Source organism: Macrobrachium rosenbergii, chromosome 59, assembly GCF_040412425.1.
Source record: "Macrobrachium rosenbergii isolate ZJJX-2024 chromosome 59, ASM4041242v1, whole genome shotgun sequence".
NCBI lineage: Eukaryota > Metazoa > Arthropoda > Malacostraca > Decapoda > Palaemonidae > Macrobrachium > Macrobrachium rosenbergii.
This window is the reverse complement of record NC_089799.1, coordinates 23,769,614-23,796,349: the sequence shown is the minus strand read 5'-3', so window position 1 is coordinate 23,796,349 and position 26,736 is coordinate 23,769,614.

The window sequence follows — 26,736 nt, the reverse complement described above, 5'->3', positions numbered from 1 at the left end:
CAAACGTCTTCCTGTCTTATATTCTGACTAGTGTTTTAATCTGCATTTATCACCTGGGGTCCTTTAATCGGGTCATAAAATCCTATTTATGCTTCTCACGGGCTGTCCAGAAGATAGAGACCGTTCCGGGAGGAGGCCGACTTAGTCTGCAATCTGCCATCACTTGAGGAGTCAATAACAGTATTATTTTTTTTTTATCGCATTACATCATTTATTTTCATCAGTGAGTCTGGGCTAGACATTGGCTGTTTTTATAATTCAGTCAGATGACTAGAAACGAGCTCATCCTCATCCTACCTTCTGATCAAAGCAGTTAAGAGTATGGTTTCAATTCGCCAGATTCCAGATCTTTCGCTCATTTTACGTCTTCACGGTTATATGCGCAGAACAACTGTCAAGCTGTTTACTCTGCCACATCTACACGATATCCAAACTTAGGTCAAGGTTTTATGAATCAAATCTGGGAAAAGTGGCAACGTCTAAAACGTACTACATGTTCGTGGTCATTTTAGTTTGACTATAATATTGATGAATGTCGAATATGGAAATTTGTAAGGTGGCGACGTAGGTGGTATTTTAGAAGTCGGTATCGTCTGATTGAAATTATATCATTGTTTACAGTTCTAGTTGCCTCCCACCTGCTGTAAATTTGGTGGGCTTGATATTAGGGCCGGGAATTATACCGAGTCCTTATGAAACATTCCGGTTCCTTGTTTCATTGATGATGGCCAGCTCGGATCCCTCGATGGTCAAAAGCCATCGGGAAAGTGGAAGTCGTTTTAGCTGCCTGTACAAAAGGGAGATTACTAAATCCACCATTGCCCAGGAAACAATGAGCCTACCCCCACCGCTCTCTCACTCTCTCTCTCTCCTTTCTCCATATACTGTATATGTATATATATATCTATATATATATATATATATATATATATATATATATATATATATATATATATATATATATATATATAGTAACACACACACACAAACACTAGCTAACCAACCCGGCGCTGCCAGGGAAAACTCTGAATAACAACCAATAAACTGTCCCTCTCTCTCTCTCTCTCTCTCTCTCTCTCTCTCTCTCTCAAACACTCTGATCAGAATATGAATAAATTATGTATAGACGTTGTTCATTTCACTGTTAGACCCTTCAACATTATTTGTAGGCCGTTATAAGTTCAAATTATACAAGAAAAATTTTAAACAATATTTCTGTGTGATAAAGACAATTTGGTATAGGCCTAGGCCAATGATGCCTTTTTATGATATGTATCACTGTAATGAAAGTAAACTTCACTGTTCAATTCATAAAAGGTGACCCAACCCCTCAGTTCTAATTTAAACTCATTCATTAATATTGCACGAAAATAGACGTCTTTTTTTGATGAGAAATATTTAGTCTTTACTCTATTACGTCTTTTTACTTCTTTCCTATTATTAAATGAATTGCTGCAACAGTTTCATATTAAGAAGAAAACAGTGGCAAAATACTTTCCTTTACCGCTAACTTCTACTTGTTATACGTATTCTTTATATTGGTTTTAGGGTCGTTTTCAACGTATAATAAATTACAACTCATTATCTTTACATTGACATTAAATTCCTTAACGCAGAATGAATTGTAAAGTTTTACTGATCATTAGAGAAAAAATTATCACTGCATGTCCTTACGCATCAATAAACTCGGTCAATTTGAATGGAGAAATGTTAGGCAACCAATTATTTATTGTTTTTAATAAATACGCATTGATGAAAGATAGAAATGAATAAGTATTATTCTAATATATAACCATAAACAATAATTTTATTTTCCTAAATGACGGGAATACCATTCCTTACTGTGTATGATTACATCAGCATAAGGTACGAATTGTCATGTTGTGTAAGTTGTGAGCGCTTCGACGTACGTCGAGTTGCAGTAGTTGCCATTTCTAACTTAATCCCTATTTACACTGTATACATTTAGCCTCCATAAACGTAGATTCTGCTAGTATCTTTCAGAAAAGGTTTCCAAATGTAATGACCAATATTCCTGTAAAGTTCTAATCTAGAACTTTCAGTCGTTATCTTACAGGTAATCAGTACCTAGCAACGTAAAAAGAAACTCATCTTCCGTATGCACTGAAGTGTTTTGCCATTTCGCATGATAATTAATTCCAACTATCAACCACTGGAGTGTTCAAGCGTGATATTTCGATTATTCTGGACCTTATTCAAACCGCCTTTATAACGAACTACGTCACCGTAATGTCACGAAGCAGTCGCTATAGTAAATTCCTAAGGTTAAAACGAAGAAGAAACTAACGAATTAATAAGAAAATTCGCATTTGTTGGGCTACCATAATCTGAGGGTTTGCAGTAGGAGGCGTTAAATGACGTCACGTCAGCTGAAAACTTGGAGCTCTACAGTCAAGCTACTCGTGATTCCCAGAACATTACCGAAGAAAAGGTGGACTAAAAGCGAAAATTTCATTTGTTTTGTCTGTATTTGTATGTCTGTCATGGGGTAGGGGTTTGATTTTGAGTTATAAACCTTCCAGGGGGACATAGAAGCCACGTGCAAAAATTTTTTCTGGGTCTGTCAAGCAGTTGGATTCCTATAGTGGACAAACAAATATACAGGCATTTACTTGGTATATACAGTATATATATATATTAATATATATATATGATATATATATATATATATATATATAATATATATATATATACATATATATATATATATATATATACATATATATATATATATATATATATATATATATATATATATATATATATATATATATATATATAGTTATATACATATACATATATATATATATATATATATATATATATATATATATATATATATATATATATATATATATATATATATATATATATATATATATATATATAATGTGTGTGTGTGTGTGTGTGTGAGTGTGTGTATCTTACAAATTCCATACAGTTTACCTTTATTTAATCATTCTTTTTTTTATTTACAAAACAGACATACACCGCGGATGATGTAAAATTTATAACACGAATCTAGTTATAGCCCAAAGATAGGATTATACGCACTTCAAAATGCAAGATCTTTTGGAAACATTATTTGCCCTGCCAAAGAAAAATCTGATGATTAGTAACAGCTATAATTCGAATGACTAATTATTGTAACCTATCATTTATAAATTCTAGAACGTCAAAAAAGGAAGGGTTCGATAAAAAACAAAAAAACAAATAAACTTCCATAGATGAAGCAATGCGCGAGTGCCTGTTCTGAGAGAATGTTATTTACCAAAAGTCGCCACGTTTCTAAACCTCATGCCAAGGGATTCATTATTTTTTGTACCATGGCTGGAAAGAGCAAACGTATACAGGGAACAGCCTTATATATATATATATATATATATATATATATATATATATATATATATATATATATATATATATATATATATATATATATAAATTTTTATCACACCGTGATTTATATACAATCATGAATATATATATATATATATATATATATATATATATATATATATATGATGGCGCGGTGGTGTCTACTGAGTGTTGTGTCCATGCCAAGGTGTGTGTGTTCATTTATCACTTATATGTGTGTGATAATGTTAATGAGGTAGTGAATTTGATATTAAATGACATTTGGTTAAAATATATATGGAATAAGATGCAGAAACTGATGAAAAACAAAAACAAACGTAGCCCACCTCCCATGCATTCAAATGGCAGAGCGCCGTGTAGAGAAGTTGCCATGTTGTATATTGTGCTTATGTTACTTTTTGCTGACAGTCTAGGTAGCCTAAATGTTTGCTGACCACTAGGGGTGCCCGAATCAGTTTCCCGGAGAAAAGGGTTATTGGGTTAAGACGGAAAACATAAGAGAAAACATAAATGAAGATTATGTTGCGAGAGATTAAAAAAAAAAAAATGAAGGGTGGGGGTTCGTGAGTGAGACAATGATTTTGAATTTGGTGTTATTCTCCTCTGAATAAAAAAAAAAGAACAACTGATGATCATATCCAGTCCAGTGAGTCAGAGGTTGTGGCTCTCCTTTCGTGTATATAAGGAGACTTCCCACAGCTGGGAGGTACACTGCTACGGCTGACATCAAAATGGTAAGACTTATTCCGGTCTCACAAAAAAGACTGTGTGAACGGGTCTGGCGATGCACAAGCACACATATATATATATATATATATATATATATATATATATATATATATATATATATATATATATATATATATATATATATATATATATATATATATATATATGTGTGTGTGTGTGTGTGTGTGTGTGTGTGTGTGTGTGTGTAATAGGTGGCATACAGTGCCTATGATTTTTCGAAGTTTTATCAGGATTCTTTTGATTCACTATATCAGTCACCAAAGACCAGTGTCAGTTGCTACAGGATTCTTGTCGCGGACACAAATGGACAATCAAAACTGCATGGATGATAGCCAAACGTTCCTGTTAGTTTGTTTGTAATGAAATTCCATTGAAAAACATCTGCCAGCCATTGTGTGAGAACGAAACAAAGACGATTTTATACTATTATTGAAGGTCTTTAATAATTTCTTCATTATTGGTTTCTTTAGAGCTGAACTTTTATACCTATCAACAAATAAAAGACAAGCCAAAGAGATATTTAAAGTTCCAAATTTGTCTAGAATATTTGCTACCCTCTGAAGTAGACAGAATGAGAGACAGACTTAGAATTAATTCATTGAGTGCTTTTTGTTGAGTTTTTCTTGCTTGGGTTGCCAAAATTGAATTTTAAAAAGGTCATCACAAGATTGGAGAGAGTTGGACCTGCTGGGTCCTTCTATCTTTTTTTATATTTTCTTTCTTAATTTTGACTTTTTTATTTCTCTTTCTTAAGAAGGATTTGGGTCTCATACTTCCATACTTATCTGGCGATTCAGGACGAGAAAAGAGAGTGTTGGCAAATCATTTATTCATCAGTGAAATTGTTCTCTATTTACGTCTCAGCACTGATTCTTTATGAGTGCCGATAAATCGAGCGATGAAAAAAGAATAGGAGGCCATTTTTGAAAGATCTGTACGTATCTCATTTAAGCTTCTATTGCAGGCTTCCTTCAAGATTGTACTTGGCCTTTCCCTTCTTGCTACCTGCGTCTTGGCAGGTGGCAGATATAGAGGTGGCGGAGGGATCATTGGAGGAGGAGGCATTGGAGGAGGAGGCATTGGAGGAGGAGGCATTGGAGGAGGAGGCATTGGAGGAGGCTTCGGACACGGTGGAGGCATTGGAGGAATTGGAGGAGGCTTCGGGCATGGTGGAGGTATTGGAGGAGGTATTGGAGGAGGCATTGGAGGAAGATATGGATCTGGCGGAGGCCATGGAGGAGGTATTTCAATTATCCCAGCTATTGGAGGATTAATAGATTCTTCAGGCTTTGGAGGTTCAGGTTTTGGAGGTTCAGGATTTGGAGGTTCAGGATTTGGAGGCCATGGAGGCTCTTTCGGTGGAGGTTCCATTGGAGGAGGCCATGGTAGGCCATATGGTAAATAAATACAAGATAAGCCGAGGATGTCATGATTGCTACCACGTCTTCCTTCATGATAAATAAAACACACTACTTTTGCTTAATTTATGAAAATAAGAGAAAATTTTTGGCTACTTTTTCCTATTATTGGTAAAAAGAAGAGAGTTTTTTCTTCAAAACTATGCACATAGTCAGAATGTAAAAATACTCTTAGTGTTAATTCACCAATGAAAACATAAATATTCAGTAAATTCTTGTGTTTTATCTGGATCCCCTCTATTATGGTAAATGCTCACTTTATATAACTATATCTTATCTATATCTATCTATCTATCTATATAATATATATCTCGTGTGTGTGTCTCTCACACATATATATACATATATACACACACATATATATATATATATATATATATATATATATATATATATATATATATATATATATATATATATATATATATATATAAATATATATGTGTGTGTGTGTGTGTGTGTGTGTGTGTGTGTGTGTGTAATACACCCAAAAACATATTTCAAAATTTTGAGATCCAGTTCACTATACCTAGGAAATAACTTACTCTCAAAGAAAGTTATAAGTGATAAGTGTTTCGTCAACAGTGGGAATCGAACTGTCACCTTGTTGACAAAGAAATAAATTACAGTGACTATGACCACTGATCCATCAAGAGACGCTTAAGTTGATATCGAATCTGTTGTACAAATAATGCCTGTCGAATTCAGGTATTTTTCTTTGAGAATAGATATCAACCAACCTTCACCATAATCAGTGGTTGGTAAGTTTGCATCACTAGGCTAATTATGAAATTTGGCCACACACACACGCACACACACGCACACACATATATATCTATATATATATATTTATTTATGCGTGTATTACGAACAAAAATCATTACACAACCAAGGTGAGCAAACAACCAAATACATCGATATAGCATCAAATGTTTTGACAAATATTTAAAAGAATAATCATGTGTTTCAGAGAGAGAGAGAGAGAGAGAGAGAGAGAGAGAGAGAGAGAGAGAGAGAGAGATGTCCAGTTTTGATATCTGATTGACTCAAGTATCATTTCCAAAGCATGCTTGGAATCTATATATAATAAATGCTTTCCTAAAAGGAGAGCTGAAATTAATCCAAGACAAAAAACAAATGAAATGCAAGCTAATAATATAAATAATCATTTCATGATTCTTAAGAACACTGGATCAGATCAGGAAATTAAAATGACATTTACATACATGAACGAAAAATCCGTGATAAATACAATAATTCGTTAATTAAATAAAGTACATTAGTGTTCCTCAACAGTTACCTTTTAACATATCATTTTTAATCTATTTGTCTTTTTCATTAAGTTAAACTGATTTAGCTCCAAATTAAATGATACAGTGCATAAAAACCTGAAACACCGATGAAAACTGAACCTTGGAAGTAATCATGGATAAAATGAGCCATGAATGACTGTATGAAGTTGCTTCACGATGATGGTGGCCTTATTAGAGTGAACTGGAAACAAGAAACAGGAGAAATAGACACAGGAGACTAAGATATAAGACAGAAATGAGTTCGTAAGATGATGTCTTATTTCACCCATGAGTCTCATGAAGAGAGAGAGAGAGAGAGAGAGAGAGAGAGAGAGAGATGAAAGGAAAAATGAGAAAGGATATATGATTCAGCAATGACTTTCAACGTAATATTAAATGAATTTTAAACTGGAAAGGTATTCTGATTCGTGCAACATTTTACAAATTCTTATGCACATCTCTCTCTCTCTCTCTCTCTCTCTCTCTCTCTCTCTCTCTCTTTCTCTCTAGCAACTGATTTTTTCATAAATACATAAATCGATAAAAAGATTACGCAATTATCTATCCACCCATTTTGCAATTCATACAAAAATAGATACATTTTTCAATAATAAATTAGACCAAATCATTTAAAATCTATTTAATCCTGAGATTAAAGTATATTCTGTCTTAAGATTTATTTTAACTGAAAATTTCGTAGAAAAACGTTATTATATTTCATCTTTCTCTCATTGCGAAATATAGTAATACCCTGAGAGGCTTATCTTCAGTATTTTCTTTAATTCATCGCTGTTGTCATTTTTAACTTTACTGATGCTAGCAAAGACACTCCATATAGCATAAAGATTTCCTTTGTGCACTCTTTGATAGTGATGATCAATTTGTTTCTATATGATTTCGAAATTAACCCTTGTTTTCGAGTTCTTCTTTCCTCCAGGGCTGGGACACGGTCTTGTCTTTTTCCTCCATCTTTTCTTACTTTTTTTGCAGGTCTGGTGTGTATGAGGTCATCCAGTTGCCCGTTCCGTTAAACCCTTTATGAGAAAAAATTAAAATTCTTGATCGAACATTTTAAATGGGGTGAAAAACATCTATGCAATTCATTCTTAACGATGGCATCAGAATTGAAAATAAAATGATATTTTTTATTTCGATAATGTTTGTTTTATCGGTTGTTTGCGAACGCCAAACAGGTTTTGCAAGGTATGTATTACGTATCTAAAAAGATTCTTTAATTAATCGCATGAAAACATCTCGAACTTTTAGTGAATCATATTGTCTTCGGTACTATGGCACAGGCGAATAATTTTCCATAAGCGAGGAAATCAATCAAAGTTTGAAATAGCTCCAGTAGTCTATGGAAATTAATGCCACACATCACAAAAACAATATTTAAGAGCGACCATGAACGGAAAAGTGACAGAATTCTCGTCTGTAGATTTTGCAGAATCATGAAATCATGTACCAGAGTAAACGGGAAAAAATTGAATGTATATGATAGATGCATCAATAAAAAAAATGCCATGAAATCAACGTCCATAAATAGGTACGAATTTACAAACAACTCAAATGTCATTGTTACAGATTGGCTTCCAGTTCGCGACTCGGTCTAGTCCTTGGCTGATGGTGGGTATGGAGGTCATAGATAGAGGCTCCGTTATCGTAAGTCATGGAGTGCGTGGGGGTGGACATATCAGAGCAGAAATCCACACTGGAGGCATCATTAGAGGCCATGGTATCACTGGAGGGGGAATTGGACGTGGTGGAAGTCATGGTACACCGCCGTCTTTGCTGTAGGAGGTTTCATGGACTCCTTATCTCTTAATGGAGGCCGTGTTCTTCGCGGAACTTCTGTTGTATGGACTCATGGGATTTATGTCGGCATCTTTATGTAGGTTGTCCTTGGATTCAGATAGGTTTTGATGTAAGGACTCATGGGATTAGTGGAGGCTCAACTGAAACCATTCATGGAATCTAGAAAGGTTCTGTTGCAGGGACTCGTGGGGTTCACGGAGGTAGTATTGAAAGGGGTCAAGGGATTCACGGAGGCTCTGTTGTAGGTAGTCATAGGATTCATGTAGGCTCCAGTGAAGGGGGTCATGGAATCTAAAGATGTTTTGTTGCAGGGACTCGTAGGATTCACGGAGACTTCATTGTAATTGTGCTTCAGGACGAAATTTTTATAAGCATATTTAATTATAATTAACCAACCTATTTTGAAGATGTATAATGAAGACTTGAAAGATTTTCTCTTGCTGTTAAAACAATGGTCATCCAAAACATTTTATTTTGTTACAACGAAAACAACTTAATTCAACATTAGCCAATATCCGTGCCAGTGTTAGTAAAAAGAGTAATATTATTATACGTAAGTCATTTCTGGCAATTATCCATTAAAAGTAAATAAACAAAGTTTATTACTCCTAAAACTGCACCTATTACAGACAAAACATAACAAAAAACATTCTGAAAGTTCAAACAAATAAAACATAAGACAGGTATCAGACGAAACTCTAATGTCACTTCTGTTCCCCACAGAAATGCAAAAACTGGTGAAGAATGCAACTGGAAGGCAAACAATAAAAAAGTGAAGGCAAAATAAAAGTAAAAAGAAAAATGCAAAAAAATAGCTTGAAGGAAGGTCTTCTGACTTCTCGAGAATCCACTTTGGTATTGTTTTGCTTCGGCTCCGAACAAAAACTTGAACCCTGACAAGAGGACTTGAGTTCATGCACCTCCTCCGTCATCACGGCCAACGAGTTAAATGAGACTATTTTTTCATAGGGAACACGCGCAAAGCAACTTTATTTCGTAGTTGACTTTAAAATTAAAGGATAAAATTTAATAGTATGATATAATCAAAGAGAATATTTGATAAGTAGACTCAGCTGTTATCATAATGGTGGGGTAGTTTCTGCGTCTTGCATTCACTAGCTTTTAAGAATGTGGTACAAATGTTGTAGAATGTCTTTCAAAAAGCGCTTAGCTACATAATTTATCCCCTTTAGCCCCCACCCTAATGCACACTTTAAAAAATTCTGGACCCTCATTCTAATCTGATCCTTCTGTATGCTAATCAGGTATGTTTGGACTTTTAGATTTAGTTGCACTCGATAAATAACTTTTTAAGACGCCTTGTAATTAAACACAGAAGCAAATAAAGGAAAAAATTCCTCACAAATAGATGCACTAACCGTTGAGGAAAAATTTTTTTCTTAAACAAAATTAATTAATATAACCGCCATCAGATGAGCCATCTCCTTTTCTAGACAAGTTCATAAGGAAGGAAATTACCGAGTAAAGATTTAATGGACATCTGTGAAGATTAGGCGTGGTTTTCATGACGAAAAAACCGTCGCATCTTCACTGGTACCGTTCAGCAGTTAATTGACAGGTGGGAGTCACCCAGAGTCACCCATTAAATGTTATCACCGAGTTTCATCGAAAGCAATTAATTAGTTTTTATGCAATCCTTGTAAAAGATAGACGTGCAGACAAGCAGAAGGACAAACGAACAAAGTTTGAGGCTTTTAAAGGAGACAATAGGTTCATAAAGTATCATCAAGCACTTTATTTTGTGTACAACTATAATTCTAACTCCAAAAAGTTAATATATTGGTGCTTCCATTATGGTAAAACATTCGTTTATTTTCATTGAATTTCTAAATCATACAATAAATACTATTTTTTATGTTTCGGTCAACACGCAAGTTCTGAACGTTCTTGTCAAGTCATTCAGTTTCATATTTCTAAATAAATAGATTAAAATACGTGAATTACATCAGGTTGTGAAACAGTGAGATTGACGTTAATGATATTATTGCTTTTCCAACAAATAAAATATTGGGTTTTTAAGCTGTAATTCATAATTCCAAATTTTCATCAAGTGAATGTGACGGTTCTTTCTTGTACTGACCCCAGATAATGACGACCTTTTATTGCGTAACAAAGCCTTATTACTTAAAAAAAATGGATATGATTGTGATAAATTTTGAAAGGATATTTTACATGTTCAATAAATGGTGTTATGCAGGGTACATGTGCATCTCAGAAATATCTAATATTCCTGAACAATACCTCATAGCGTATACTCCAAAATTAGCGCCACGAAGAACGATTATTCTGTCATATAGAATTCAGTATAATGAAAATACCTAACACGACACCATACAGCATGAGAGAAAAGACTAACTAAAAGTTTAGAAAGTTACCCGACGAAAATGGTAGATATTCTTATTAAGAGAGGTTTGTATGGATAGGGGCAACTGGAGGGTTTGGAGAGAATTGCAAGGGATTGTGATGGATCGGGACAAGTAACATAACATTGTGAGATATAAGCTGTATCTCAGTGTAATACTGACCTTCTTAGCGCTTGTTAGTAATAACGGTAAGGAAAATATAGGAAAAATACCAATAAATATATATATATGAATATATATATATATATATATATATATATATATATATATATATATATATATATATATATATATAATATATATAAGGGAATCTATTGAGACTTCCCTGTCACGAAGCGGCAGCTGGCAACTCGCCGGCCTGAAATCGAACCATATCTCTCTCTCTCTCTCTCCCTCTCTCTCTCTCTCTCTCTCTCTCTCTCTCTCTCTCTCTCTCTCTCTCTCTCTAACATATCTCATAAGTGACTAAGGCCACTGAATTAAACTCAGTGATACTAGAAAAATAGAATTTATTCTAAAATCCAACAAACCACCAGTTAATAAAAAAGAACGGGTCAAATAAATTGACTCTCAAAAGTCTGAAAAATGAATCAAAGAAAACGGGATCTCAAAAGAAACGTGGGAAACTAAACTAATTGGCAGGACCAAAATCATATTACTACCAAGAAATATATATATCAGTCAAGTCACAAATTCTGTCATTTTCATAAACGTAAAATGCACCATTCCGAATGTTCATTACCCCTGAACACTCATTCCAAATTCCATCATGGATCCAAATAAGGTATCCCTGGGAAGGATATCAAAGTATCTCTGTTAAGCCCCAGTATACAGTGCATAAAAAAATACATGTGAAACAAATAATAAAATAAAAAGTCAATGCACAAAAGAAAGATCATATGAGACACAAGATAAATAGAAGTGTAACACCAACTGAAATAAACTTAGATCTTCAACTCACTTTCAACTACGAGAAAAATCGTTTTCTCTGTGCGTGAACATCATGGCTTCTTAGTGCAAGGCTGAACCCACACACCACAAAATACTTCAAGACGAAGTTCGAGTGAGAATGCCTAATTTTCACACATTTCCTTTTCATGAAGCCGTGCGTTGACGAACACACGCACGCACGCCCGTCATGACGCATGAAGGGAAGATTCCACTACGTCATTCCGGAAGATTCCGGTACCCACAATGCCATATGTGACACCGATCATCACGCCCTGTCACATGCCATACTGACTTTCGATCACATCTCAATCACGCCGCGAGGCACTGCGTTCATTGTACCCGATCAGACCATACTTAGATCGACGACGATCGGAACATGCTGAATCACCTTTGAACTCATTCGAACGAAATCTTCTCGTCTCCAAGCTGAAGCTGTTTCCGATCCCACGAGAGCGGTATTTGCTTGGTTTTCGAACGATAAAAGCCGAGCGTCCAAATAACAGCTATTTGCCAGCTCCATGATAAAACAAGTTCCTCATTGGATGGGTCGATATTGTACTCAGCTAGCACTCTCCTAGGCCCGCGTTCGATTCTCCGGTCGGCCAATCAAGAATTATAGGAATTTATTTCTGGTGGCGGAAATTCATTTCTCGGTATAATGTTGTTCGGATTCCACAATAAGCTGTAGGTCCTGTTGCTAGGTATCCAATTGGCTCCTTGCTTAGGAGAGCTGTTAATCAGCTCAGTGGTCTGGTTAAACTAAGGTATACTTATGATGATAAAACACCTGCATGAGAGCTGAATAGCAGTTATTTATAACAATAATCACATTCTTATGTATATCTGTAATATGTATATATATATATATATATATATATATATATATATATATATATATATATATATATATATATATATATATATATATATATATATATATATATATATATATATATATATATATATATATATATATATATATATATATATATGTATACATATACATACATACATACATATATACATATATATATATTATATATAAAGAGAGAGAGAGAGAGAGAGAGAGAGAGAGAGAGAGAGAGAGAGAGAGAGAGAGAGATTTCTATAGTCTAGCATTGCACTGAATAAGCTATATGTCACCAGAAATGGGTTTTCTATAAATATTCTAAGCTAGGAGAATTCCTGATAATCAAGTTTTTACTGAAAAGCTTCCTCTTATTATATTCATTAGATTATTTATAATAAAAGGTATAAAATAATTAAATCCCACAATTAACGTCTTCTGAAGAGGACCAGCTTTCATGACAGACCTAAAGAGAAAATTCAATTACCTTCCTAATGTAAGTTTTGTGGAGAAAGCGTACTCCCAAAACTGAGTGAGAGTTGATCTGTCACCTCCATTTTTTTTCTGGACTCTACTAACAAGACTACAACTGGAATTGTCGAACCTATATGGATTGGTGCTTTATGCCTAAGCAAGATTTAATACGGCTTTGTGTGTAAAATTGCTGAGAGCATAGTTTCTGTTGGTTAGGAGGCTAACATTGGTGCCCTGACGTTGTTTCTGCACGATTGCAACATAAATGTATTCCAATCACAGTATGCAAAGTAGACCTCAATCATTGTAGTTGATATTTTTGAACTGAAAACGTCTGAACGACAGTTTGAATTTTGTAAGTGACCATGTAAATATTTTCTGACATTAGTCAAAACAAAATGTTAGCGATAGCACCTACTTTAGAAATGCAGGGACACAAAAAGCAACAAGAAAATTAAAGAAAAGGCAATATATTATTATTTCCAAGCTCGTGTGCATTCATATCTTATAACGACTGTGACCTCTTCTCTGTTCTTGACCTTCACCTTAAAAGACCAAACCTGGTGCAAGTTGTTGAATACATCAAAATAACATAAACAAGTAGGCAGCCAAAAGTATTAAAACTACCAAAATCTCGCAGCCTTAAACTTAGATCAGTAAAACTAAAAATTATTTAGAATAATTCCTAAGCAATTGCATTTATAATTTATCAACTTAGAACGGATACCTCAAACACAAAACCAACTATAATGCATTTTAACCATTAAAAAATCTATGACCCTACTCTTTGGCCTTTCAAAAATAAAATTTTGTATACCTAATCATTATGGAATTGCTGTTATGATTAATCAGTACAGGAAGGATACCACTACTACAAAGAATTTAAGCTAACCTCAGTCAGTGACATTGACCTTCGGCCTTTGCTGATGGTAAGTATAAATATTTTTTTTATTTGTTATCAAGACACTTGAACTAGAAATTCTATGACCTTAATATGTCACTTTCAAAGGTACAACTATGTGAACTTTATTACTGAACTTATGCAGCAATTATCTTCATGAAATGGACTCGACGAATATCTAGTAGGTTACGAATCATTCAAACCTCTGCTAATCTAAGGCATTATTCTGTGACCTTCCAACCTGCAGCAGCTTTCTGCCAAAATTCAAAAATATGAACATGCACGAATGAATATTTCACCAAAATTTATCAAATTCCACTCATTAGTTTTCATGTAATGCTTCTGATAAGAAGAAAAACAGAATGACAGAAAATCAGAAAAAAACTGTATATAAATTTAGGCTATAGTGAAATATCTATACTTCTATAATAACATACTGATAAATACAGTTACAGAAAGCTGGATAGAAAATAAGAGTGAACGAAAGACAACGGATTCTGTAGGCAAGTGATTTGTGTTTGAAGTACCTTTTATTACGAAACATCTCCGAGGTTAAAAGAAAAAAAAACAAGGACTCCTCGAGTTAAGTAAGAACCTGCTCCAAATAAAAAAAAAAAAAACTTGTCATAAAAAAACATAATTGTGATACAACGTCCATAGTAAAAAATCTTAGCATTATAGAACTTAGTATCGATAGCATGCTCACTGCACTTATTATAGTAGGTCACAAAGGTAATATAAAAAGCATTTTTAAAAATCCAATAACAAAAAAGTTAATTTTCTAGTTTAAAATTTAGCTATTTCTAAAGGTATGATCATGTTTTAGCCTTCAAGTACTAAGGAAGAATAGTTTGGCCTTAATAACAGAATGGCCTTTCATCAGGTTTTATGAAAATAAAAAATTATTTATTCAAGCAGAAATGATACTTTCTGGCATGCTACAAACTATAAATTGGCAGAAAAAAATGGTCTCAAATAGAATTTACCGACGAAAAAAAAATAAATAAATAAACAGGATGAGCCAGTAGCTCTTTTTCTCTACCCTCAGTCCTAATAACTATGATTAAAATTTGGAAGAAAAACACTGACAATAAACTTTTTTATCATTGTCCTTAACTATAAGAGGCAGCATTATAAAAGCCTTGCCTCATTCTGTCTGTAAGCTCTAAAATGGTAAGTTAGTAGCTTTTTGAATGTGTCCTGACAAAAGCTAGACTTTAAAAACAAAGAGAATTATTAACATTGGTAGAGGTCTCTTGGATATTTTACTTGAACTAACTATGATAAGAATTGCTATAGCTGCGTAAACTAAACTGAAACAGAATTGTACCTTTACCTACTGTGAATTTGAATGTTACTAGAATTAATCAACTGGATAATTTTAGATATATTCTTAAAAGAAATTATTAACTACTTCTTTAATGACAGTATCAGTCAGAAAATTTAAAATTCTATATGAAGTGAAATTTACCAGAAAGAATACTTTCAGAATTCGATTTTAACAGTAATCTCCATTACAGGCGTTTAGTTTTATACTACGCCTCACAGTCGTGGTTTTGATTGTGGGGGCTGAAGAACACAACGAACATGATGGCATGAAAGAACTCGAGGTTCCAGAACGGTCTAGTGTTGCAGATGAACATAGTGGACCTGTTGTCACTAATGATGACCTACAAGAACCCGATGGCTTCAACGAACACAACAATTCAGCTGTAAAAAGTGCTGACGTAGAGGGCATTGGTGGCTTGGAGGTATCTGATCGCTCTGCTGTAGCTGACAGTGACCTAAGGGGGCTTGGCAGTTTACAACATGGTAGTTCTGTTGTTGGTGGTGACCTTATGCAAGGTTTGGGGCATGGTGACTCAGTAGTAGTGGACGGCGACTTAAGAGGACCTGAAGGCATGGGGCATGGTGAGTCTGTTGTAGTAGATGGTGATCTCAATGAACCTCGAGGTTCTGTTCATGGACACTCTACTGTAGTAGCTGGTGACCCAACAGAACTTCGAGGTGTAGGCCATGGGAGTTCTGTTGCAATGGGTGGGGCCCACAAGAGTCACAGTAGAGGGCTGAGTAGTTATAAAACAGTAAGTAGTGGTTTTGGAGGATTTGGTTTGCGAGGACAGAGTGGAACCTTTGGAATAAATACTGGGCTTCAAAGATATGTTGGCTCTAGAAAACATGTGGCCATTATTCCCGCTAGAGTGGTCTTGGTTGGACACGGCAACCCTGCTCTTTTGAATCAGAAAGGACCTAAATCCTATGAACGATACAGATCCTACGGAGGGCCCAGGTCTTACGGGGGATACAGTTACCACAGAATACCCAGTTACAGAAGGTCCTTTGCTACTGGAAGGAAAGTGGTGTACCCCTCGTATAAAATCCCATACAGGGTCCATTATAGCTATGGTGGCCTGTATAACTATGGTAACCATCAAGGCATCCGTTATAGTTATGGTAACCAGTACGGCCATGGTGGCCGTCATGGTTATGGCAGGTATGGGTATAGTGGTCTTTATGGGAAATAGAATTAATTAATCTTGAGGATTTATTATGATATTACTATTAAACTATACGTCATCAGCAATCTACTTAATTCTTCCTATCTCTGACTGGTTTTTTGTTCAGTTAGAAATTTTATCTAATTGATTCCATAAATTGTCAAAGAATATACCATCTAAACCCAAGTTTTCTGCTTAGCAGCAACGGGCCAATGTTATAAAGAGAAGGTTAAAAGCCTTTCCAAAATATGGTCTCGAGCATATACAGTATATTATTTCTACATATAAACTGAACCAGAAATAATGTCTGTAAGTACAGGGTACTTAGATAAGCAGAATAGCAAGGCGTCTTCATTACCGAAATTAATATATTCAGTGACATCGAACTGCTAAGGTTGTAAAGACTATAATTTTCGTGTAGTCTTTACAACTATATGAAAATTACTAAACATAAAACAGCCAAATTCAGCTGATTGTAACTTCCAAAGGTGGGCCATGAGGTTGATACAATCGTTGGTATGTATATCTGTAAAAACATATATATGTATATATATATATATATATATATATATATATATATGTATGTATGTATATATATGTTTATATATATGTGTGTGTGTATGTATATTCATATATACATATATATATTTACATATACACACACAACACACACACACACATATATATATATATATATATATATATATATATATATATATATATATATATATATATATATATATATATATATATATATATATATATATATATATATATATATATATATATATATATATATATATATATATATATATATATACACAAACATTAGATGCATATTTTCGAAATAGAACTTTCTCTTATACGGTCACGAGAAGCTTCTAGCGCAATAGACACGCTTTATGTTAAACATTTTGCATTCTTTTATTAATTTTTTACGTTCGAAAGTGAAAGTTCGGAAGAAGTAAGTTAAATTTGGCATTTCAGCATCCACCATCTCAACATGTGGTTTTTCATGGGCAATGTTAATAAAAGTAAAATGAAAAAATGGTGGTAAACACAGTTTCAGTGAGTACAACAACCTTAATAATAGTAGCAGTAACATTACCAGTAGTAAAAGTATTAATATCAGATGCAGATATTAAAGTAGGAGTGTTAATGCCCACTTTATTTTGCACCTTATATCCGTGAATCATTCTGTACCAGAGATTCATGTCATCTGGAATCGTCAGTTCAGCCACCTGTCACCTGGAGAATGGGATTGACTCAGCTTCGAGATTTTACATTCAAGAATAAATTAATTGATGTGAAGTCAAACAAATGTGACATTTTGGAGGATTTATCTGCACACACACACACACACACGCATATGTATATATATATATATATATATATATATATATATATATATATATATATATATATATATATATATATATATACAGTATATCACACATTACCACAGGTGAAAAATAAGAGACGGGGTGTAGGTCCTGACCGGTTTCGACTTTATTTCCTTCGTCAATGGCTTGGAAATAAAATCGAAATCGGGCAGGACCTACATACCGTCTCATATTTTTCACCTGTGGTAATGTGTGATAAATGGTAATTGACATCACTACTACTATTAGGTCTATCTCTATCATATTAATGCTGTTACTACAAGCAATGATACTGCTACTGCTATTGAGATTGTTATAGCCATTGAAACTATCATTATCACCATTATTCACTTAATTTTTGTTAATATCACCCGTAGAAAGTAATATGTTCAGATGGAATGGAAGAAGCATGTTAATCTGTTATTCCTGTCCTCATTCCTTCCCCAAAAATACTGTCTGTATATGTATATATGTATATATATATATATATATATATATATATATATATATATATATATATATATATATATATATGTGAAGATAAAAAGGCCCATAAAACACTACCAACGGAGACTTACTGCCACACCTATTGTACATATGCTTTGAATATATACTTTTGTAACATATCATTTGTCCATATTTTACCAGTGAACAGGGGCACAGAAGGAAGTGCTCGAAATATATGGTTGCAATGTTCAAATAGTGTTTTATGGGCCTTACTATCTTCATATTATGCTGTTGTATTACAGTAAAAGACGTTATATATATATATATATATATATATATATATATATATATATATATATATATATATATATATATATATATATATATATATATATATATATATATAAATCAATCACTTAGTAAGCTCCACAATTCATGGACATGAACACAGCTGATATCGGTATATGGTCCAGCTCCAAAATGAAAGCAAAAATGACCTACTATCCAAGCATACCCTTTGAAAAATAAGGTCAGGCTCTTTTAGTCATCTTAATACTAATTTCTGTAATCATACGGAGAATGATGTATGAGTTAGTTGTGAAATATGTAAAACCTTATTGTATTTCAGCTTAAGATCGCAAAGGTCCTCTTGCTGCAAAGTATGAAAAAAAGCCTGATAAAAACATTGACCACATAATGGATGAGTATTCAGCAGTAAAAAAAAAAGCAAATTATAGGCTTAAACAAGGCTATCAGCATCATCACTATTGTCATATAAAAAAAAACAAAATGCCTAACTTTTCCTTCGAATAAAAACAGGTTCAGCTCAGTTTATTTTCGTCTTTTTTTCTCGTGTCTTCGTGGAAAAAACTTGAGGTCAAAATGGAGATAAAAACTAGTTCACTGTGTTTCAAATAAGAGCAGCAGTACGAAGAAGTGGTAGATAAATATTCTTATTCGTATATAAAAGTCTATGTAGTGCATACATACAAATGAAAGGATGTAGCGTTGGAGGGGTGGACAGAGCTGTCGCCTGGCACGCTGTTGGCCCAGCGTTCGACTCTCCTACCGGCTAATGAAGAATCAGAGGAATTTATTTCTGGTGATAGAAATTCATTTCTCGTCATAATGTGGTTCGGATCCCACAATAAGCTGTAGGTCCCGTTGCTAGGTAACCAGTTGGTTCTTAGCCACGTAAAATAAATCCAATCCTTCGGGCCAGCCCTAGGAGAGCTATTAATCAGCTCAGTGGTCTGGTTAAACTAAGATATACTTAACTTTGAAAGGATGTAGCAAGAAATAAACTAAGCAGCAGAAACCTGTTTATGTAAAAATTATTGGAGCTAAACTATTTTATATGATTAATGATTATTATACACTGTATATTTATGAGTGCATATATGTTTTTCTTTATGTATGCACATTCACGCACACACCACACGACCGCATGTACACATGTAGCGATATACGAATCCATTCGCTGTCATATATATTTATATCAGTGGAAAAATATGACAATTAATGTCTTTAGCGACAGTATAAAAACTGGATGACCAGTTCCCTACTGCCAGATGTATACATGACGTTCGTGTTCTCTATTATGCACAATTTGATATTAGTTTTTGTGCAATATATATATATATATATATATATATATATATATATATATATATATATATATATATATATATATATATATATTATATATGGCAGTTTGGAATGAAATTCGGTAAAATCTGCAGTCCATAGGAACTTGGGTCCTTTGCCGGATCCAGTGTGTATTTCCTGTTGTTGAACTGATTTTATAAAAGTTCCTAAGTATAGCATTCTCTCTCTCTCTCTCTCTCTCTCTCTCTCTCTCTCTCTCTCTCTCTCTCTCTCTCTCTCTCTCTCTCTATATATATATATATATATATATATATATATATATATATATATATATATATATGTATACTATATATATATATACATTTTCATTCAGAGGTATTCAGAGGCAAACTCATATAAATCTACATTACTTCATCATTATCCATTTATATGCGTCAACATTAAGTTTATATATTATCTATTCATACTGATGCTGTTCAGATATCACCGGAGAAAATTTAAAGTATGTTTTCACTCAGCAGTGCTCCAGGTTCTAAATATAAATCTCGAACGTTTATTTGACTCATCGGAAACATTTCTTATTTCTTATGTTCACACAAAGAAATAAAACGAAAAAGCCTAACCAAGATCATTTACGAACCGCGTATTTATATTCAAAAACAGACAAGCGACTGATAAGCGGGAGTTTGGCCATCGGGTGATCTATGTTAAACTGACAGTTCCCTGCAGTCTCTTTGACTGATTTTCCAAAGAGATATCACTACTTAGCGGTTTGTGTTCGTTACGAGTAGTGTAGAACGTCCGGCGTTGACAACTACATGTATTTATAAGGAGAAGTAATAGACCGTCATAATAAGACAATAGATAATTCTTCATAATCAGAACTGAGGCTCTCTCGATGTTAGAGTACGTTAAAAAGTGTACTCCATTTAAAAAGTTTCTCGTTCTTGTCTGCATTTACATATGTAAATTCGTAATAAATTTTCTCAATATTTACCTCCTGCATTCATGTCTTGGATATCATATGTGGGCTTCTTGTTTACCAGAAAGAGCATTAGCTACTGACGCAACAAGTTGTTTTTACCGATATGAACTACCATTAATTATTGCAATATCCATCTTTTTAACAGATGGTTTGTCTACTCTGGTGCATTTTGATTACATGGATTTATCTGAATTCTGAAAAATTCCTTCTGCCATGCTTTAAAAAGTTTACAGATACAGAAATTCACAAAGAATTTTAAATAAATATAAAAATAACGCCTTACAACATAATGATAGCTGTGAAATGTATATTACAAAAGTATTCGCGTTTCATTTTTAGGTTGACTATAGAAAAAGTAACACATGTAAAACTATTTAAGCTACGTGATCTTGCCTAATCAATGATATAAGTATAAATACTCTTGTTTTGAAGTACATTAGAAAACTCTCTCTCTCTCTCTCTCTCTCTCTCTCTCTCTCTCTCTCTCTCTCTCTCTCTCTCTCTCTCTCTCTCTCTCTCTAAGTTGAAGTTTTAAAGGAAAAGTTAATAGAAAAACTGAAATTAAAGCAAACAAAGGTTAAACAAATATCTATTGAATTTATTCAAAAGCAGTTTGCTTTCTCTTTCAGTTCCACTAAACTGAAAATAAATTTGTTACTCGTACGCTAATCTCTAATAAATCTAAACTACATTATGACCTGTTTTTTTTTTGTCACAAAGTTATACCATAATCACCCTTTATATGTTTGGATTCCCTCTTTGACCATCTAGTCATCCATCACTAAATATCCACAATACCATTAATATTGTCTCTATGTTCTTGTAAGCCACCCATAACATATCCCCCTAAATCTAAAATTTCCCATACAACAGCCTGATATAGTACAAGTGATCCTCATACACATTTCTCTGTTTAATTTGGTAATTTTCTATATTATTGTTCTTCTGGTGCTTTATCAATCAAAACTTTCTAATTCACCTTTCGAGGTGAACCAAGTTATTCCTCTGTAAGTTTGACATGACCTATATCATATTTTAGATTATACAAAGGAACGATTATTCTTTTCATTCAGCATAATTAGACAATTATACTATCACTAACGTACTTGGAATTACATCAGTTCTTTGAACATTTCCTTATTTCCGGCTTTTAGTTGTTGACCTTACGTCCTCAAAGATAATTTTTGTGAGCTTTCGCAAACTGGATATAACCCCTTCCATTTTTGCATTTTGAATCTACTTCCCTCTATTCCTTGCATTCAACATATCCTATAAGTCCTCAGCACAGGACTAAATTTTGTGTTTTTGGACGGCATATTTGCATTTGCATCTCTACTAAGATCCATTATTCATTACCCTTTCTCTCTACATTTAGTTCCCTCCCTTACAACTTTTTTGATCCTTATATTTTTTTTTCAGTACATCTTTCTTAAATTTTCTTACTTATTTTTTTTTTTATACTTATTCACTATAATGCTACATCCTGACAATTCAAGAATCACCCCTCCCTTGATCTAATCGCTCAGCTGTACAAGATATAATCGCTTTGTTCCCTCCAGTCCTGAATATTCAGTCCTTTTATTGTAGCTTCTGAAGTGCCATTTCATCCAGCTTTTCCTTAAAAAACATCTATTTTCATAGATTTTTTTTTCTGGGGCACATCCACTATCACTCAAAGCCCAATGTCAAATTGTTTTTCAGTATAATGAGTACGGTGCTCAGAGAGCTTTAAATCCCTGTATCCCTTGCCATAAGGTGATTTTCACACCACGCATTGTGGCGAAAATACTGCTTTATTTCGTGTTATCTTGTAGAAGTAAAGGAATAACTGCAGCTAATCCATCTTTAAGAAGCATTGCCTCCCCCAAAAACGTAAATGGCATTCACTAGATGCTTCTCTAACTACTGGCATGGTGCATCAGAAACCCAAGCCATAATTTTCTGGTACAGCAATATTTAGGCAACCTCGCCCTTAAAAGCTTGCTGGAAATTTGAAGGATAACACCTTTAGAAGCCAATTCCTGTAAAGGGAAAAGTGTATAGTTGATTGATTGATTTATTCATGTGAGTGTAAAGGGATAATAATTTCCAGTTTAGTGGGAAAAAGGAATGAACAAAATTACAGTAGTGTACTCATTCTAAAAAACATCAATTTACCAACAATTATTGTAATGAGAATACAATCTTTCACAAATCGTTTTAAACTGAAACTATTAAAATAGAGTGTTACATAAAAATAAGAATGCGAAAAGCACAAAACCTTCTCATGTCCGACCAGAAGATGAAAGTTCTTCAACAGAATTAGCCAACACAATGTCATGCCTGACACAACCGAATGTTGACTTCAAGCACATGGAACCAGTCGCACTTAAACAAAACAACGTGACAACAGGCACACAAAAACGCCTTTTTTTTTTTTTTTTTTGCTTTGTTCTTATTTCCAGTAGGTGAAGTAACCAGAAGAACGTCGACTAAATTAATTGGGGGTCTGAGTGTCACGCCACGCTGGGCAGAGGGAGCAAGGAGAGGGGAGTGAGACGACTTTGATTTGCCACAGAAAATCGTAACTGATTCTCTCTCTCTCTCTCTCTCTCTCTCTCTCTCTCTCTCTCTCCCTCTGTGTGTGTGTGTGTGTGTGTCTGACTGATTCCGTTCTGTAATCTCCTAGTATTCTTGTGTTTCAAGGAATAATTATCCATTTATCTAATTGTTTATCTACTTTATTCGACAGGTTTGTTTACTTGCTCTCTCTCTCTCTCTCTCTCTCTCTCTCTCTCTCTCTCTCTCTCTCTCTCTCTGTATTTCTCTATCTATCTATTTATCTATCTATTTGTCTATCAATCTAACCGTTTGTCTGTTTTCTTTATTAACCAGGGGTTTTTACTCCACCCCTCCCTCCCTCTCTCTCTCTCTCTCTCTCTCTCTCTCTCTCTCCGTTCCCATCCTTTAATCCCCATGTACATCTGAAAATTTCTATCTATCTATCTATCTATCTATCTATCTCCTTTGTTCGCCATGAATTTTTACTTGCTCTCTCTCTCTCTCTCTCTCTCCCTCTCTCTCCCTCTCTCTCTCTCTCTCTCTCTCTCTCTCTCTCTCTCTCTCTCTCTCTCTCTCTCTCTTTGGCAAGAGAACCGTAGATGATCCAAGGTAACAAATCTCAGGAATTACAACAGTGAAGTGATAGTAATGTTCATAAGACAGGTAAAAAGCGACCCGAATACAGCAACCAACATAACCGTAACTACAGATGACTTTTCCTACGCTTCTTGCCTCCTGTGTACATTATCATATGCAATCCGAAATTGAGGAGCATATGGCGAACTTCCCAGCAATTTTATCCGTATTTTACCTTCGTTATTTTTAGCTCGGATTTCATGTCAAAAATTGAATTAAAGCGTATTAGTAAGTCAGGTTGGTGGTGATAGACAACGGGGTTATAATTAGTATGCATTCAGAAAATCTTATTCATCTCCTCTACAGGAACACGTATGATATTACATTTTTTTATGCTCACAGTGTGATTTTTTTATTTTTTAGTCGTTTTCAAATATTTAGAGGGAAAACTTAGTCACTCATTCAGTTATTGTTAAAACTGTATGTTAATTCAGCCTAAAAAAGCATGAAGTTGTGAAGTTAATGATTTAAGGAAAACTTAATATTTTGTCACTTTATACACAAGTAACCTTTTTCTAATAAAAAAAATACTCAGCCACGAATACAGCTTAATGTAGTTCCCATTCTGCCTTTGGATAACTTACAGCAAAATGTTAATTACAAATGACAAGTCGACTGTCTACCATTGTATCAAAATCGATGGGCATAAGCACGAGTCTTGACCGGATAAATGCAATTATAAACCAAATCCTCTGTGTATAGACTAAAAAAACTATTAAAAAATAAGCAAAAATTATACATATATATATAATTTATATATATATATATATATATATATATATATATATATATATATATATATATATATATATATATATATATATATATATATATATATTATATATATATATATATATATATATTATATATATATATTTATATATACATATACTGTATTCTTTTACCAGATTTCAGATTTGTGTGTATTCTTAATAGCTCCCAAGAATTTTAAACTTCTCTATACCCTAGCATTGTTCTAGGACATACGTATCAGAAGTTCCAGGAAAGAGCAGTGACGCGCCATGCAATAATGACTCAAAACTTCTTTAGGATGAAGTTTCCAGTCCACTCTTATTCTCTTGACCTTAGAATACGCCATTATATCTTGAAGTTTGAGTTACTTATTGCAGGGTAAACCTGGGAACATTTTGAACAATCTTATCGAAAACAAGATGGGTGCACCCTTCTGGGGTATTCAGCATGACCCGTTACAGTAGTTGCGTTGGAAGCTCTGTGAGTTGGTTTTAATCCCACCACCGAAGAAGAAAGCTTTGTGGACTGGTTGGTAGGAGGCCAGAAGCGATCCAACGGTCTAGCAAAGGGGAACAATGTGGTTCATCATTCAGCCACGTCGCCTAGTTTTACTTATTACACCTCCCAGGTGAGTAGTGGTCGCATCTGTGTATATATATATATATATATATATATATATATATATATATATATATATATATATATATATATATATATATATATATATATATATATATATATATATATATATATATATATATATATATATATATATATATATATATATATATATATATATATATATATATATATATATATATATATATATATATATATATATATATATATATATATATATATATATATATATATATATATATATATATATATATATATATATATATATATATATATATATATATATATATATATATATATATATATATGATATATGGGACAGAATAGAACTATAGTTAACCCGAAACGGCATTCAGAAATATTATTGGAGGCCTACTATTGCGATCAAGATATGCAATGTTTCCATTTCTATTGCGGTTATAATGGCATGACTAGTAATGCCAACAAAGTAACTCGAGTTTTCCACGTTTTCTTTCAAGAGAGAAGAGAGAGAGAGAGAGAGAGAGAGAGAGAGAGAGAGAGAGAGAGAGAGAACTACTGTTTTCTTCAGATATCCTTCAGTGCTTAGCGTTTTAAATATCCTTGATCCAAAGGTAAATTGGGATCCACTACACGTTTATCAATTAAATTCCGGGTGCCAGTTGTATCCGCTTTTGCTGTTCACATGATCCTGCTATTGGGCAGATAAACGGACAGCCAGAGGTAATGAGAAATACTCATCTGGTATTATTTACCCTAATACAATCTATCTAACATTGTTCATTAGGTTTATTGTTTTGCTTATCCTATGTTTTTTGTGATATAAAACACAATTATTGATTATCATCTTATATCAAACATGTGTATTGCCTACTTTAGAAATTATAGAATAAATTTCCTAGCAAATTATAGAATAAATAATAAATAACATACACATACATATATATATGAATATATATATATATATATATATATATATATATATATATATATATATATATATATATATATATATATATATATATATATATATAAGA